General features: G+C 40.7%; 1 long non-coding RNA gene across 1 annotated transcript in view; it reads left to right on the plus strand.

Annotated features, from left to right (window-relative positions):
- Positions 1 to 19,623, plus strand: part of LOC309380770 — a 366,143-nt gene that overhangs the window by 18,222 nt on the left and 328,298 nt on the right. The window lies entirely within an intron of this gene.

Raw genomic sequence — 19,623 nt, forward strand, 5'->3', positions numbered from 1 at the left:
TCTTCTGTAGAATTCTTTTGCGTTGAAAGCTTAAATATATGTTACAACATCAAGAGATAGCAACATATATTAATGTTCCGTGGCAATTAAAACTTTAGGCAAGAACAATCTTCTGGCAGAAAGGACCATTTCCCGCATGTTTCAGGGTGCTTTCTCGTGCATTCTTGGAAAACAGCATCAAGCAACATCCCTTGTGCTGCTGGAATTGTATGAACTAGTGTTGAGCTGAAGGAGGGGGTATTTTTCTGAAATATACTCAGAGTTGAGTGTGGATTTCATGCTCTTTATTCAGCTCATAGTAGTGAGGAATGGAAGTTTCCCCAAAATATCTGCTTTATATACATTATTTACACAATGGGCCACACGTGATTGGATAATTCTGGGATTCTCCTGTAGGCCAATCAGGTTGTGTAGTCATTTCCACCTGGAGCTGGATTGGGTGGCTCCTGTGGACCAATCATACTGCTGCATTGTTCTAGGACCAATCAGACTGCATTCTGGACCCTATTGTTCTAGGACCAATCACACTGCTGCATTCTGAATCCTATTGTTCTAGGACCAATCAGACTGCTGCCTTTTGGATCCTATTCAACTCAGTACATAACATTTTCATAAGCCTTTTTGTTGCTATATTGGAGGGAAGGGATGAACTGTTTCTACAGTGGGAATGTGCTTTCCCTCCAAAATGCAGCTGTCTGGGCACACCCATGCCTCCCACTCAGGTAGTGGTGACATATGATTATTTTGGAAATGAATGTGCATAGCAGCCTTGCCCATGGGGCTGATGGGAGTTCTGGCCCAAAAGATCAGGAGGGCACCAGCTTACGGAAGGCTGGCATTATTGGAGCCAACTCCTAGAGACCAAGTCCCCCCCTCCATAGAATACTTGAGGGTGCCACCCCGCCCCACCCCCAAATGATGGGCATTGCCATTCAAATTGTGACTGTGCACAGTGTCTTGTTATCAGTAATGTGGGACGGGACTTACCTGCCCCCCAATATTTTATTCAAGTTGGCACTCTTGGCTGGCACATATTCTCTTTCACTCAAACACTTGTATATGTATACAGTCATCCAGTATACAGATTCAAAGTAACATGTTAACAAACCTTATGTGACATATCTAATGGGCAGCAATGTGCTTTTATCCTTCTTCATTTTAAAAGCCAACATAATTGAGCATAGACAAGAAAATATTGGCAGTTTTTCTGTGGTATGGAAGCTTTGGCAGTCTGCGTAATGTGACACGGCAGGGAGGCTGAAGTAATATTTATCCTTGAGCTTTCTTCTATTTATAATACTTAATTTGCCTACATTATTATTATGATCGTCAAATCAATTTCTGAAAGTGTGGCATTGGACAATCATTATAACATCAAGAAAACCTTGAGTACTTCTTTCCACTGGGGGCTGATCCAAACCTGAGAGCAGTTCCATTAGTAGGGAGTAATTCCAACAAGCTTTAGAGTCTCTGAATTTTCTCGTGCTACAGTTTGCTGCATAATTATTGTCTCTTATTCGGGGCATAATAAATATGCATTTCAGAGAATTGTTTGGTATCTCTAAAGCTATTAAGAGTTTCTGTCCACTTTACAACTGTACTTGTGTAGAGGCTTAACAGCAGAACTGGAGATCAGATTGGACATTAGAGCTAATAGATTCTGGATTTATGGATATAGAACTTGTGATGGTGAAGCACACTTAACTGAAATTTACTTAGTGTCCAATTGCAAGTCTCTTGACTTTACAGCTTTCTTCCAGTGCCTTGATAAACCATCTTACTTATTGCCGATACGTTGAGAACATACATTGTTAGAAATATAATGGGCTAGCTTTGTTCTCAAAAATAAAAAATAGTACATATTTGTAAAAAATCAGAACAGGATGAAGGAGTGAAAAGGCACTGATCTGCCCTCATTCCTGCCCTGTTGGCAAGAGCCATACAAGACTTTGAATGAGGTGGTCTCTCCTTCTTCCCACTTTTAAGATTCCATCATTACTGTAGCATCCTGGTTTTTATATTTCTCTTGCTAACCCCAAACTCAGAACCAAGCACTCGACTTTTCTGTATTACTGAACATCAGACAAACCAACAACAACAAAGAAATCAAAGTATATGTTTGGTAACTTCTCCTTTTCTACTGTTCTGAGCAAGTGTACTTTTTGTCAGGCAAAGTTTATATTTATTTATTTTGGACAGGAGGCCATTTATTATTTACAGATGTTTTTCTCTGCTGTGCCTGTTGCCCTTGATAGAGAAAATCATTCCAAGAGGAAGGAAATAAATAAATAAATAAGAACAAAATGATTAGGAAGGATTGGAAGAAGCATCCTAAGAGGACACTTTGATAACTTGCTAAAGGCTCGGCGACTATAATCTTGTGGCTGCCCTGCTTCTCCATTTATTTTTTATTCTCATTTTCTTTCTTTCTCTTTCTGTCTAGAGGAAGGTTATATTTTTCTATAATTATCAGAAGCAAACTTTTCGCTGACAGCACATGCAATGATTAATCACACATTTTTATTACGGCAGAGGTTTTTTTCTCTTTTTTCACATCCTGTTTTTCTATATATCCTTTAATTCTCTGTGTCTTGTACAGGCAGCATGAAGTAGTTTGCAGCGGAGGGAAAGAAAGAAAGAAAGAAAGAAAGAAAGAAAGAAAGAAAGAAAGAAAGAGAGAGCACAATTCATTTTCTATGAGTATGAAGGGGAGAGAGAGAAAGAGACACTTAGATCATTTGGTGGTGTTTTTGAGGTCTATCTCCTTCCCTTAATGGGGATGTGTAATCCCTGTTAAAATGAAAAGAAGCCCATCTAAAGAACAGAAAATGATGCCTTGTGTACACAAGAGAAAACCAAATTTTTACCTTCTCCTTCCAAAAAGCTCAAATGCTGAGTGAGTCACTTGGATCATTAAAACTGAAGCCATCAATATAGACTGGAAATATAAAGACAAGTGGTGATTCAGGGCATGGAGGACAGCAGTCAGTGTCAAGCCAGCTGCCAGGAGCTGAGGTTTAGGATGGATTTGGCAATGACCCTTTTGGTATGACTCTCTGCCATACCCTTTAAATCAAAACAAAATGTCAATAGCCAAGATGGTCTGGTTGTGCAACCAAAATGGCAACTAGTGATTAGTGGGTGATTCAGTGCTCTCACTCATGGATAGCATTTATTTCAAAAGAACCACAGTACATGAAAAATGCTGAATGTGATCATAGACCACAGACCTGATCCTTCAGCCTTTTCTGCTACAAGTGGTCCCCTGCTGTGAACTTGAAGCGTGTGGAATGAATCTCTTGTGGAAATTAAGATTACTGACAGGAGGAGTCAGGATGACAAGGCCAAGACTGCAGTCAAAAATGGTTTCTCTATTATTTGACCACATTCCCAAAGATTATGGGTTTGAATCTCAGACTGGAATAAGCAGCTCCAAGCTGTTAAAAGAAATATGGCTCATTGAACTGAGGAAGAGAGTCTGAAATAGCACTGCTGGACCATATTCTGTACTGCCAAGGAGGGGGAAAAACACACAGCCTCAACTGCTCTAACAAAAACTTGAAGTAGGTTTTGGTGTGATACGGTCGAACGATTAACTGGTTTGACTAATCAACTAAACATTGAATTGTGGATTAATTTCTCCTTACGTTCTCTATTATAGTAAATGAGGCCAACTTAAAAAACAACAACTCTGCCACTGGGACGTTGCTGAGATGCAGACCCAAGGGATGTACAAATTTGCTCTTCTCTGTGCCATATTCAATAAAGAGGAAACTAAAAGACTTTCCCATTTCTAGATATTACTATGGCTTCTCTTCTAACAGTAAGACTCACTGGCAACTGAAACACATGATGGAAGTGCATTTTTTTTAAATAGTTGGCTCTCCTAGCATGGTGATGGATTTTGAACTTGTTTTGCTTAAAGTCATCTCCATCTGTTACTGTAAGAAACACTCCATATTCACAAATTAGATAAAGGTTAAAGTGTATTTTCCCTTCAAATAACAAATACATTTTTGTTGTTTATTAAGCTGTATGGCAGTTAAAATAAATGGTCCTTTCTAAGAAAACCTATCTTTGTTGAAGGTTTTATAATGCTTTGTGATGCTTAAACATATTAGACTTGATCTGAATCTGTCCTTCTCTTTGCCAAAAATGTGGTGAAGTGTGAACAATTTTCTGTTTGAATAATAATAATAATAATATTCAGCCCCTCTCAGTTTATACTTTCCTGGGAAGGCTCAGTGAATATTAAACCAGCTAATAATGCAATGCTGTACATATACCCTCAGAAGTGAACCTTGTGGCATTCAGTACTCCTGGGTTACTCTGGGTAAGAATGTAGCCTTAATTCTGTATGGTGGATATGTCCATTGAATTTTGCAAGCTAAGATAGAAAAGTCAAGGCAAATATTCAAAATTCGTAAAGCCTTATTACCAGAGGCTATACATGAATGCACACAATGAGTCGCCCTGAGGGATTGCTGGAGGGAGTTTTCAACTGTATGATGGCGTGTGACATCTCTCCCCTATCCTATGCATGAAAAGAAATAGGAGTGAAAATGCTAATTACCATCCAATTTATAACTGTAAGATAAGAGGGTAGCAAGTGACATCTATATGGGGAAAGTTGATGATGATGTTGATACTACAAAACATTAAATAGTGTCTGCATCCTAAAATGTTTACATTGTGAACTGAAAACAGACTTGAGGTGTTTTGGGCATCGTCCTATGGTCCATGGAAGGGAGTGCCAACTCCCAAGGGTCATACGATAAGGAGGAGGAGGAGTTTGGACTTGATATCCTGCCTTTCCCTCCCCTTAAGGAGTCTCAAAGAGGCTAACAATTGTCCTTTCCCTTCCTTGCCCACAACAAACACTCTGTGAGGTGAGTGAGGCTGAGAGACTTCAGAGAAGTGTGACTAGCCCAAGGTCACCCAGCAGCTGCATGTGGAGGAGCGGGGAAGCGAACCCGGTTCACCAGATTACAAGTTCACCGCTCTTAACCAGTACACCATGCTGGAGAACATCCTTCCTGAGAACACAGAGGAAGGAGACCTCCACCACCTCAGTACCTGTCAGGAATCACGTTGAGGAGGGCTGCACTGAGGAGGAATGGTGGGAGCCTCCCCCTCCCCCTACTCCTGATCAGGATCCTGGGACAGGATTTGGGACAGTATAGATTTGGAACAGTGGTTTGCTGAGGGACATAGTTCAGAAGACAGAAGTTGGGAAGAACTGGGTGGTGAACAGCTAGGAGAAGAAGAACTGGAAGAGAGAGAGTTAACAGACTCTCTCTCACTGGAAAGTGTACATCTGCCCAGGCCAAGGTCACAATGAGCAGATAAGGTGGCAGCGCAGAAAGCAAAGTGGTTGCGAGATCAAGTGGCAAGATGTGGTTGTGACATGGATGACTAGGGAGGAACTGGGTGGAACCCTTAATTGGGAGCACCTTTAGTCCTAGGAATGGAATCTTTGTTCTCTCGCTGAGATAATTAAAAATTCTAACTGGTAAGAGACTCCTTTTGCTTTGTTCTACTTATCTACTGTCAAGGGGGGGGGGGAAGAGCCTGACAACACCCTCTGTGGTAATGGTAAAGGAGGGAAAGCTGGGGATGGGTTTGGGTGGGTTTTTTTGTTTTTTATCTGCTTGATCCAAATCTCTTCTATTCTCTTGACACACCTCTGAAATGGGGAGAAAGTACATTAGTCCTGGATTTGATATACTAAAAATTCTGGGAAGGATTCCAGAAGAGAGAGGGAGGTAGGGAGGCAAAAACTACCTCAAGGCCTGCTCTAGCTCCACTTTCCCAATTCCTCCAAGGGTGATCCATCAACTGCCCTGTGGTCAACTGATCTTGGTGCGTTTATAATGTATTGTTTGTTCTATTTTTTACTATATGTAACTGAATGCTCCTTGCGAGCCACCTTGGCATGATTTATATCCTGAAATGCCAAGTATAAATACTTGTGATAAATAAATAAATTGCAGCCGGGGAGGATCTGAAAAGAAAAGAAATCAAAAATAGCCAATGTAGTGAAAGCAAACAAGAGATCATTGCCCTCTTCGGGATTTTGCCCTGCTGCTATTGGACTGAGGGGGCTTTCAGTTTGGAGGTTCTTGCAGCTTGGAAACTCTCACCACCATCAGGGTAAGTTTGCTCTGCTGGAGTCTTTGTTTATATCTTTCCTGTACATTGTAAAAATAATTAATTCTGTGACCTGCGTTCCTTACCATTACAGAAACTGAAATACAAAGAAAGTCACTCACTATACCTCCGTCTTTGCAGCTGCCCTGCTAGTAATGGAAAAATCCATATAGCAGAATCTGTGTTTTGGAATCTGGTTAAAACTATCGCTACTCTTCATCCCCCACCCCCTAAATAGAGTTATTGATAAGCTGCCTGTGTAAGCTGTCAATGGCAAATTCACAGAGATGCTATAAATATCTGTGTTAAAATGTAAAATGACTTCCCCTCCCCAAAATGCAAGCCTTTTGGTATCACGTAATTGACTCATACCCTTCTGCCCTGAGAATGAAAATTGTGCCGTTATTATGATAGATTAGTCTTCATTTCACTGCATTCAGATTCAACTTGCTTAATCAATGCTTTTGCGTGATAAAAGAAGAACTTCAGACATCCTGTCTACACTTGTCTCTTTTCCATTAACTATATATTAATGGAGGAGACTTTTAAAAGTTATAGGCATATATCATCAGATGAGATGTCAGAATAAGCCAAATTAGACAATAATCAATGTAAAATAATTGATGGCAGTTCTCAAGTGAAATTACAGTGCACAGCAAAAGAGTAATTTTTAAAATTAGAAGAGCGAAGAGGACATAAAGACATAAAGTGATGAACGGGGGGGGGGAGCTTTGGGAATGGAGTATCAATGTAACATAAAATGCAAAATGAGCCGTGCTAATTGTTGAATAAACGTGTCTCAGTTGCAAAGCTATAGTGATAAAATTCCTACTTTGGAGTAACCGCAACCCTGATTGCCTCTGAATTTATTATTTATTTATCTAATATTTTTTTGTCCGACTCTTCAACTCCAAAGGGTTCCCAGAGTATCTCACAAATCAGCCACATAAATCAATAATTAAGTCACCGATTCACCAAATATGTATAAAATGGCAAAACAGTAATAAGAAGTATTAAAAACAGAGCCAGATTAAGACATATAACTACTTGTTAAAACAGCATCTAAAAGGTCAGTAAAAAAAAAAAAACAGCCTTGGAAAGTTCTTGTTTCTTCTTTAAGATTAAGCACCAAAGTATTACTTGTTAGAAAAAGCAACCCTACAGTGATGGTAGAAGATTCCAAGGGTGAAGACCACCAAATTCAAAATGTTGGAGTCTTTGTCCAAAGGGAGGGAAAATCAATAAGCCAGCCCTGGGGCTGTCAAATTTTCTCCCTTGTTTTCAGTATGTGTCAGAAGAATGGGAGGACTGTGAATATGGAAGTCTGTTGTTGTTGTTTCAAAGCCTACTCTGAAATAAAAAATGCTTTTTCTTTCTTATGTTGGTAATCTTCAAAAAGAGCACATCAAACTAGACAATGTTTCCATTTTGTGATGAGATGCTGAGCTGAGAGGAAGCATCTTGCCTAAAGCAAGATAGTTAAAAAACCCCAAATCCAAAACTAGTGATGTATCTATTGGGTGCCTCTTTCCCTCTGCCCCTTTATTTAGAAACATCTCCTCACATCATGAACCAGCTCCAACCCTCAGGCCATCTAACTGTCCAGTGCCTTCTGTATGATGCCTCAAACCACCCCAGGATTGAGGCAAGCTCTCCACTGTGCTGGTAAATACAAGCCTCCCAGCTACCTATTATGCAAGAGGAAACAAATGTGATTAACATCAGATGGAATTAAAACCAGTTGGAAGGGCAAGGCAGTACAATGGTATTTCCATCATAAATTTTCGGTTGCTTTGCAGCAGAGACCTGGACAAGGAGAGCAGGAAGTCCTGACAGGAGACAGCCAAAAAGAAGACTCCAAGGAGGCAAGGAAGGTAAGCCAGCTCAACATCTGCCTGTCTTCTACCACTTTCCCAGCTTGGTGTTTTCCAAACACCTAGTGCCACACTCCAGTGCTACACCAGCCCAGGAATCTAACTCCCGCCTCCCATAATGTTCCAGGTGATAATGTGAACATGCACCTAAGTACAAAGTGTGGTTTCTAGATGAGACAATTCAGGAATTATTTAGTATGATGCACTTCTAGAATATTTTTGTCTAGCATGTGTGTGTTTCTTTCTAACTAACCTCATGGGTTAAATACAATTATTTTTTTTGCATGTGAGGGATATGTTCTTGGTTGTTGACCCATGCCTGAAGATTAGAGCATCCTTTCCCCGGAGTTTCATCTGATTTCTGAATCTGAATATGTTTTGGAAGTAGTCTAAGTCTAAACCTTTCCATTTGGCAGGGATTTAGTGGCTTGCTCATATGGAGTAGGAAGGTATTTACATTTTAAGTCTTTTAAGTTTTGCTGTTCTCTACTATGAACCAGAGATTTAGCATGGAGTGCAAGCCAAAATAAATATAAATTTACAATATGATAGTTCAGCTAACTTGTTCTAGTGAGCTTGTTCTATCTTCTGCTCCTTGATACCACGTGTCACCTTTGCACTTCTTATTTATCAGCTTTGCTCCTTCCGTTTTAAGCTAAGTATTTTGTAATAAATGTCAATTATTCTATTGTGGAAGATATGATTCACCCATTGTTAAAATGCTTTATATGTCTGGCTTTCCTTTTAAAATCTTTTGTCGTGTTCATTCTGTTTGCTCCCCCATTTTGCTCACAAAAGAGAAAATTATAAAGACAATAGTTTAGAACATAAGAATTAATCAAGCCTTAGCAAAAAACAAAAATAATCTGCTGGCAGAAGCGCAATTTTGAGCCTAAAGCAGAATGATAATGTCTCTTCAAAACAAGGACTTTGTATCTAAATCAAATAAAATGGAGTGAAAGCTGCTGATTGATAACAGTAAACATCACAATGAGAGACTTTCTGATAAGTCACTTTATCCTTTATTTGCTGAAGAATATAGATAATGGGTTTGTTTGTGATATCAGAAAAAGACAGGGAGATAGAGGGATGAAGAAGTAATAACTCAATGAGATCTTATGCCTCAAGATATTCATTATGTCACTTATATTTTGTATGCCTAACTTGATCTGGGTAGACTTTATTTCAAATCACAATTGTTTAAATTGTGCAAATAGACATCTTGCAAATGAACTATAGGCTGTCACCATATTTTCATTGAAAGCAAGCAACAGCTCTGGGAGGAAAATGACAGTTTTGGTTCCTGGTCCTAGTGAAAAATCTCCAATAGGTGATAAAGGTGACTTGAATTTTAATTCAGCTGATTGTCCCTCTTCGTTTAAGGCCCCTGGCTGCCTAAAGCATAGATTAGTGCATTGTCACTGCTGTTATACCTTTGTGACACTGCTATCTATGTAATCCCTTAGTGACCAATGACAGCCTTGAAGATACAGAGCCTATTGCAAGTCAATATTTATCCCCTTTTTGCTTTCTTTACTCTGTACTTGCCATTTCCAATGCTTTGGGTAGATTCTGTCTCACTGTTGGGACAGATAATTGGATATGTGTTCAATTTCTTTCTTCCTATGGGAAGAATAGCAACATCTTGCTAAGGATATTATTAATCGATCAGAAAAGGGGTGGTGGGGAGGGGCAGAGGGGAACACCAAAAATGGCAGAAAAGCAAAAAGGGAGAGACAAATCTCCAAACTGGTTTCAAGGGAATAATTTGTTGACGTGAAAAAGACCCAGTGTGTCAAGGGCAACTGTAAATCGATCGGAGGACCACTGCTGGAAACTGAAGCAGTGCAGTAGCTGAGAGCAGGAAGTGTGCATCTATTCCAGGCTCACTTCATCATGACATCTAGGCTAGATGTCCTCAGGGAAGCCATAATCACAATCTCAGGCACCTAATTTGTAATCAGACCCTCCAAGTGTCACTATTTTCCAGGGACAGTCCCAGATTTACAGAAGCTATCCAGGGTTTCTGACTGAATCCCAGAATTTCCCGCTTTCCCTTGAGATGTCCCTATTTTCATCAGAGAAATGTTGGAAGGTAAGAAGTTATGTGCCCCCTGAACCAATGAGATAATTAACTATACAACCTTTAGAAGACATCTGAAGGCAGCCTGTATAGGGAAGTTTTTTTAATGTTTCATGTTTGATTATGTTTTTATATATGTTGGAAGCCACCCAGAGTGGCTGGGACAACCCAGTCAGATGGTTGGGGTATAAATATAACAACAACAACAACAACAACAACAACAACAACAACAACAAGGAATAGGATATCCCTATTTTCATCAGAGAAATGTAATATGGTTATAAGAAGCAAGTGTTATCCTAGCCTTACACCCCAAAAAAGAATTAAGTGACAACTTGCTACTCAATGCAACTTTATTCTGTCTGCATCCCTCAATGAACCAGAAAACAAAGCCTGCTATACTTCCCCCCACTCTTTACCAGAGTGTATTTGCAAAAGGAGAGATTCTCTACCAAGTGGGAAAGAGTTTGCTCCCCATGTTGTGCCAGAATCAAAAGTGATGGCAAAGAAAGCGAAGCCAATGCAAATCAGACCCATCCACTCAGCTGAGCCATTGGTGTACCAGATCATTGGCCAGAACTAAGACAATTGCTGGGGGTGGGGGGCTTTGACCTTCTAGATATTGTTGGACTGCATGTCCCACCATCCCCTCACCCTTGGCTGTGTTGAATGGGGCTGAGTTAAAGTCCAACAACCATCTGGAGGGCCACAGGTATCTGGAACCCTACTGATTCACTGGTTGGTAGGTGTATTCCGACAGCATCTGCTGATGACGTCTGTTTTTCCTCCTCCAATACTGCTTCTTCATGGGTAACACTTACTACTGCCCATAAATATCTTCCTGCATTTGTGGGGGGGGGGGGCTAGTCCACAATCCTAGACTGGGGGGAAGGAGGTTCTGGCAGGGATGCAGAAGGAGACCAGGGGTAATCTGAGCATGATAGGGCATTGCCTCTTTTGCCTGAATGCAGTTGCAGGAAATTCACTGAAGTCTGAGAGCCACATCATTTCATGGGCAACTTTCCAGGAGTCATGGACCAGTGATGAGCAGGGCCAAAGGCAAAGCAAGTAGTACAGTCAGATATGACTCTTTGCACTATAGGCTACATTCCAGTCAGGCAAGCATAGATAACAATCTCAGTTTAAGGATACATTCCTACCACCCAGGAACACTCAAGAACAGCACAGAGCAGAGCTGGTGAAGAATGAGACCTGGGAAAAAAAGCAGGTAGCCTAGGGAGGGGCATTGCCTTGGGAAACTCTTGAGGGCCAGAGAAAAATATTCCAAGAGCTGCTTTCAGGCCTGGGGATCCCCATCCCTACCCTCACAGACCAGCTTCTACGTTTCCCATATTGCAGTCCTACACACACGTGCTAAAAAGTAAACTCCACCGAATACAGTGGGACAATAGGTAAACATGCATAAGGTAGAATTACTTGCCATAGAAGCGTAATCAAAAGTTGCAATATCTGAAGGTATCTGGAATAGACTAGTGAAGGAAGGAGAAAATTGTAGAGAAACATCCCTTGACTTCCAATGACCATTAGAGAAAATGAAGGAAGGAGCAGGGAAGGGGGGGGGGGACATGAAAGAAAGAAAGAAAGAAACCCTAACGGGACAAAGAAAGGCAGATGGAGGGAATGCAATCTTCTGTAGGTGATACAAAGTTGTCTTTTACTCAGCAGTGTCTGTGTTTTCAGATGCAATGACTCAAATCACCTTGAATAAATAGTGCTAAGTTTAATTCACCTCCATTTACCATGGATGATCAAATACAATAAGTCATGATTCAAGAAAGCACTTAATCACGTGCTTAAATCCTTTCCAACCCAGATATGCATTTACTTTGATGAGGCTTAAGTACTGAAGTACCTCCATGAATAGGGATGCTTTGGAGGCCTGCCTGCCAAAACATAATTATGGCAGATGTTCAATAGCCCAGTGATCGAGGCAACATACAGGTGGCTTCTAATTCTCCCTTTCATTCTCCAGCTTTCACCAAGGGCAGCTTTGGGGCACTCAGAAAAGTGTGAGCTTCCATAAATGTGTATATCTCGTTAGAAGAAGGCATGTGGTATATATTATAAACATTAGATCTGGGGAAGTACACCGACTGAAGCAGACATTAGCTGTGCAAAACGCCATTATAATTCCCACTCAGGAAATATTTACAGAATCCAGAATGTAGGGCAACATGTATGTGAAATCTTTGGGTGAGACTATTCATTCCCACATTGAGAAAAGCAGACATATATCACAGTGTGTGAGAGGCAATGCATGTTGACTTCTTTTTAGTAAATGATCCATGATGCTTCTCCATAATTTTTTATTTTCTGAGAAAAGTTTGGGAGGAACAAGAAAAATGGGATGATATCATTAACAAGGCCTGAGTCCAGACCCTCCAAGTGTCCCTATTTTTCAGGGACAGTTTCAGATTTACAGAAGTCGTCCCAGTTTCTGATTTGATCCCAGAATGTTCTGCTTTTCCTTAAAATGTCCCTATTTTCATCAGAGGGTATGAAGTTATGTGACACCCAAGCCAAGGAGATAAATAACTATACAACCTTTAGAGGGCACTTGAAGGCAGCTCTGTTTGAAATGTTTCATGTTTTATTATGTTTTTATATATGTTAGAAGCCGCCCAGAGTGGATAGGGCAACCCAGTGAGAGGGGTGGGGTATAAATAATAAAATGATGATGAAGAAGATGAGGACAGAATAGGAAGTCCTTATTTGTATCAGAGAAATGTTGGCGGGTATGTGAATCCTGTATTTCGCATGCTGAGACAGGTTTGTAAAAATCTTCCAGTGGTGACCGACCCCCCTTTTATCCAGTTTCTTGAAGTTAACTGCTGTGTCAAGCTAACTTCAATAAGTTATTTCTTGGGTCATTAACTTCTTTCTTCTGGTGTACAATATTATTTAGCTGATCCCAAGGGAGTAAGTATACAGTGAAAAGGAAATAGAATGACATTATAGACCTGAATAGGGAGCATACCTTATTAATTTTTTTAAAACCAAGAAATCTTTTAGAAAGGTCAGGTATAAACCACTCTGTGCTGCATGTTGTTCTGTGTTCTGTTCTAGTCTGCTTCTAAGGCAGAGTTTTCTGTTTAATGACACGCTGTTCCCTTAGCAACTGTGGCAAAATAAAGCGCAAGTACAAGTACTATTCAGTGATATGAAACTGTTATGAAACTAGGAAGGGGATTAGTTGTTCTGATTAGGTTTTTCGAAGGCAAGATGCATTTCCACTACTAGAAGTAAAATGCCAGGCATCTGATTCGGAGGCCAAATTCTGTATTAATTTAATTCTCTCATGAATTCTGAGGATGGAAATAGCAAATGCAGTTTCCCAGTGATACATGGGTTCAGGTCACTACTTCAAAGAGCAGAGATCTAACTAAATCCAGAATTGCATGCATAAACGGGCCCTTATGGGTAAATATTGAATAGCTGCAACCCTCCGTCCAAATCTGCTTATCCAAACATCAGTTCTGGAAGGTGAAAGAATGTCGTATGCGAAGGCTGGGATGCATGTTTAAAGATGCGCTTGAAAAAAATGGCCCAGAGCATATCTGGGGTTTAGCAAGCAGTTTACTCACTCCCGGGGGAATACGTTTTATAAACACACAACAACCATGTTAAATAAAAGAAAATCTGTTGTTTTAGCAGGAATGAAAATATGATTTGCTCTCATAGGTTTACCTTCCATTTGTTGAAATCAGAAAGTGAAGTTGGATGGGCATCTGCCATGTAACCAGTTGAGATTCCTGCATTGCAGCGGGTTGGACTAGATGACTCTCAAGGTCCCTTCCAACTCTACAATTCTATGATTATTAGTTTTTCCAGATGTGGAGCTGCACATAATTTATTTATTGGAATATTTATAGGCCCCTAAACATTAGCAGGGACGTGGGTGGCATTGTGGTCTAAACCACTGCTGATCAGAAGGTCAGCGGTTTAAATCCCTGTGACGGGGTGGGCTCCCGTTGTTCGGTCCCTGCTCCTGCCAACCTAACAGTTCAAAAGCATGCCAGTGCAAGTAGATAAATAGGTACCACTCTGGTGGGAAGGTAAACGGCGTTTCCATGCACTGGTCTGGTGTTGGTGTTCCATTGTGCCAGAAGCGGCTTAGTCATGCTGGCCACATGACCCGGAAAAACTGTCTGTGGACAAACGCTGACTCCCTTGGCCTGTAAAGCGAGATGAGTGCTGCAACCCCAGAGTTGTTCGCAACTGGACTTAACTGTAAGAGGTCCCTTTACCTTTAAACATTAGCATATACTACAGCAGTGTACGGCAACAGTAAAAATAAAGCAAATAAAAGCATTTCTCCGAGGAGAATTCTGACACTGCCTTTCTTTCTTCTTTGTTACATTTATATACTACCTCTCTCTTTGAAGGATCTCAAAGTGGTGTGCATGGTTCTCCTCCTTCGAATTTCATCCCACAACAACCCTGTGAGGTAAGTTAAGCTAAGAGATGGTGACTGGCCCAAGGTCACCCAGTGAGCTTCATGGCTGAGTGGGGATTCAAACCCTGCTCTCCCAGGTCCTAGTCCAACACTCTAACCATAATACCACACTGGCTCTCAGTCAACATGTCCACAGCACTGAAGGACCCAGTCCATGTCTTCATGAAACAAACCTCTGGCACATATGAGAGCCCCATAGATGATTGCTGTGAAAGGGCAAGCACCTAGCAGATAAGACGTTCTCTTAGATATCCTGCTCCCAAGTTATTTAGGGCCTTATGCAATCACAGCATCGCATGATAATGTATGCAGGACAAAGCTATGGTTAAAAGCACAGGGTTGCAGTAGAGAAGTTGGCAACTCTGAAAAGTGCACTGCTTCAAAAATGTAAGGCAAATGCCTTACACTTTTTAATGAGCATTGTATATCTGGGATCTATAAAAGAAGGGAAGTGTGTGGTTAATTTCTGCAGAGCTGAGGGAAACTTGTCTGTGTGCTGTCTGTGCGGTAGAGCAAGATGACTAAATTCAAAGTCACACTCAATTGAATCAGCATTGCCATTAAACCAGAGACTAGGATAGATCATTGTATTGGTGCATTCGAAGATGTGTGTGACATCCTGTATAGAAATATAGCAATCTGGGTGGTAGCTGAACCTGCTAATTGGTAACAGTAGAATGCTTTGCAAGAAGATGAAGGGCCAATATTTCAAACTGAGCTTTTAATTGGTGATGAGACTTTGGTAGGGCATGTTTTATTTACTTGGGTTTATGCAGATTTCTTTTTGGGCTTTTTTTTTAGTTATTGCACTTTGAGCCCATTGCATGGAGTAAGCTAGAATTTCAGTAGTCAAAATACTACAAAGCAGAGGCATATCAAGGGCTATTTAGCTTACCTGATGGACTAAATTTGCTCAGTCCAAAGCAATTTTGTACATATATTTCATTCATCTATTCATACATGTGTATTTTGGTGACCTGCCTTTAGCATCTCAATATCTTAAGGGCTGTCACATGGAAGAGGGAACAAGCTTGTTTTTCTTCTGTTGTAGAGTGTAGGACCCAAACCAAGTTACAAGAAAGGAGATTCCGACTAAACACACGGCAAACCTTTCTGTCAGTAAGAGCTGTTTGACAGTGGGACAGTCCCCCTCAGGAGGTTATGGACTCTCCTTTTTTGGTGGCCATCTGTCATGGGTGCTTTAGCTGAGATTCCTGCATTGCAGGGGGTTGGACTTGATGACCCTCAGGGTCCCTTCCAACTCTATGATCACTTATGGTGTGTCCTCAAAACTGGAGAGAATTAACAAACTTCTAAATGGAAATATATTTTTCTGCTCTTTCAGAGAGGGGGAATGCTTCCCTTTTCCAAACATCTGCTACAGCCTTGGAGCAGAGCAGTCATTTTCAGTCAACCTGTTATTTGCGAGGTCCTCTGAAGTGTTTCTTATTTTGTTGCCAGTAGCCGGAGCAATCGCTAAACTCTTGATCCACTGCTTTTGCAAGAAAATCCTTGCTCTTTGTCTTTGTTCTACAAGGCTTATTTGTTCAGCTTCATAAACTAATAAACTGTGCTGAAACGGCATCAAGTCGGTGGACTTTAAATGAATCTAAATCACCTGCTCGAGAATGTGGAATTCTCGGCAGGAGGGAAGTCGAATCCTCCATTAACCTATAGACTTATGGGTGAATATCTAATGCTGAACAGGTAAACAGATGGCAGGATCCCTCCCTGTTTTGAGGCTGGAATTTGGCAGCTAACAAAACACAACATTGAGATATGTTACATTTTAGGGTATACAAATAATAATATCCTTCTTAAGAAAACCACAAAGGTATTCAAATAGCAATAAAATGGTGATTTGGCACAGTGTAGGTCCAGAAACCTCTGATATCAAGAATTGTAAATTCCCCAGCACCACCAATACCTAATCTATAAATAGACATTTTAGACTGATGGCATTACAAGCCTGCTAACCTGGGACAGTTTCACCAGCCACTTCTACAGTGAGTTCTGAATAAAATTCCACTCCACTGGGATTTTACAGCAGAGTTCCTTAGCTGTCTATAGGCTGTCACTACAGTAATGCAACTTTGGGTAAATTAATTAATAGGATCTCCATATTCACTTGTGCCGGATCTTTCTTTTTGTTCTTCTTGTTTACACACTGTACTGCAGAAAAGTTACGTGAGCTTACACTACACTCATGGAGTTGTGAACTTTGTGTTCCAGTAAGGCATGGACAACACTTGAGATTTCTATATGGGGGCACGATTGGGTGAGCTTCAAAGGTCTCTTTCATTACTCACATGGTAGTGCTATTAATCCAGCGCTCCCACCCGTCCCTTTGAAAGACCTATTCAGAACATAGAACCCCCAGAGTTACTTATCAGGCTAGTAAATACTATTCTAATGCTGGTGAGCTGGCCAGAGACAGAGGTGCTTTCGAGGGGAAACTGCATGTGGTTTGAAATAAGAAATGAAGTCTGTGAGAGAGAAGAGAGGGAAGGAGATAGTGGAACCTCCTTAAATGGATCAAGTTTGTTGGCTCTCATCCAGTCCATTACTGAGGCAAGACAACAGTCCTACACATCCACTGCTACACCTGAAGATGTAAAGGAGACGTAAAGCTGTGTGTCATCAGCATATTGTTGACAACATATTCAAAAACACTGGATGGCCCCACTCAGTGGTTTCATGTAGCTGTTAAACAGCATGGGGGATAAAATCAAACTCTGAGGGGCGGCACATTGAAGGCTCCATGGGGCTGAAGAGCACTCCCCAAACATCACCATCTGGGAGCAACCATCTAAGTAGGACTGGAACCAGCACAAAGACATGCCACAATCAGTCAGCTGCTCCAGGAGGATATCATGGTCAATGGTACTGAAAGCCACTGGGAAGTTCGAGGAGAATTAACAGGGACACATTTCCCCTGTCTCTCTCCCAACAGAGGTAATCATACCGGGTCACCAAAGCAGTTTCTGTGCCAAAACCAGACCTATATCCCAATTGAAACGAACCTAGAAAATCAGTTTTCTCCAAGAGTGCTTGGATCTGGTCTATGTAATGCCAAGAACAGCATGACATAAACTGCAACCCATATGTATCTTGAAGTTTCTTGAGAAATACTCTGATTTGAGCATTCCTCACCCCCCCCAGCCTGCTTCCATATGTTTTGAAAACGTAAGCTGTGTTTAAGCTAAAGTGTGGACACTTAAAACAGCTGTTGCACATGCGCAGATGACAGCTTCGTTGAACTGGAGTTCAGGGTGGTTGTACGGATGGGGAAACAAATCAGATAATGTGCATCAGCAGTGTATAAAGATCACTTGAAACACAGCAGGGACGAGGAAAAACCTGGCCGTGCTTTAAGCTGCTAATGTGTTCATAGCCCTACTTAGGTAGTCACTCTGACTTTTGGTGCCAATACTTCTACAACAGTCATTAAAAATGGGTACCTCTCCATTTGTTAATACTCGCCTTCTACAACAATACTTAGGCATGGGTAACTCTCCATTTGTTAACCAGATCATTATGATTATTAACAAGCATTACCATCCGAGAGACTGCTTTGTGTTACAACGTGTCTTCCAGCAACCTTCACACTTCAGTCTTCTTAGTTCTTGGTCAATCAATGACCCCATCCCCACCTCCCTTCCTTGCTTTGTCTTTCTTGGCTGCAAAGTAAGTCTCATTAATCTTCTTTATCACTTCATTATACTGGAATTACAGTAGTAGTCCAAAACTGGCTTAAGAATTGGAATTCAGATGCATTGGTGAGCTTTAGTTCAACCTTGGACGTTGAACTAAGCACAATCAATCTAAGGATAAATGCTTACGCTCATCTAAGCTGAATGAGACACTGGCAATACAGTATATTTAAATAAATTAGGCACTTACAAGTAGCAGAGCTGACTACAAATTATTTTGTCCAGAAAGTGTAATAGGTTAACATCATCTTTCCCTACATTACAGAAAGAAGCATACTTTATTATTACCCCTCCCCGAGAAATTTGAAGTGATGTTTTACTAATTCAATTTCACCCTTTTTTGACTGTTAACAATTGCTGAAATAGTCTTTGTCAAGCAACACTACTCTTGTATTCTTAAAGGCTTAAGGCGGATTCACACGTGCATGTATCTCTTGATGGTACATGACTCACAGTGCACATGTGAATTGCCTCTTTTGAAAAGCGTTCTGTTTGAAATGATGCGAGAAGATAGGAAAGCTTTGTCTGATGTGCTTGATCATTTAATGTCTTTTCTGTTTGCACATCTTCTTTGCAGTGGCTCAGGTCTTCCTGCATTTAACGGATCCCATTAAATGTGCCCACATTTCATTTGATACCAGGATTGAACACTCACCATTGCTTTAGAGAAGGAATGTTAAAAGCTTCTCTCTGTTCGTGGCTGATGTAGATGCCTTTCCCTCCACTGTTGGGGGGGGGCATGTTTGCATAATTTTTGGTCCTCCATCTCTCTTTCTCTTTTAAATGTGACAGCCATTTGTTCTATGCTACACCCCACACAGCCATCTTGTGACTGGCACCTAAGGCACTTTCCTGAAATCCAAATGAGCCTACTGGCCCAAAGAGCTTGGCAACCCCTGTTCTAATGTTTAATAGAATATTTTATTTTAATATTTTGTTGTAAGCCACCCAGAGTGGCTGGGGAATAATAATAATAATAATAATAATAATAATAATAATAATAATAATAATTCTACAGAAAGCTCTCAAATCCATATCAGAAAGTCAGGTGTATGTTACAGAATTGCTCAAAGGGTTATAATATGATCTTGCTTTTTAGACCAACTGCATACCCTCCAACATTTCTCTAATGAAATATGGATGTCTAACTATTGTTGTTGTTGTTGTTGTTATTCCCCACTCCCATCTGGCTTGGTGGCTTCCAGCATAAAAAATATAATAAAATATTAAACATTAAAAACCTTCTCTATATAGGGTAGCCCTCAAATGTCTTCTAAAGGTTGTTTAGTTACTTATCTCCATGGCTCGGGGATGGCATAATTCTAT

Source organism: Podarcis melisellensis (genome assembly GCF_964234715.1).
Source record: "Podarcis melisellensis genome assembly, chromosome: 11".
Classification (NCBI taxonomy): domain Eukaryota; kingdom Metazoa; phylum Chordata; class Lepidosauria; order Squamata; family Lacertidae; genus Podarcis; species Podarcis melisellensis.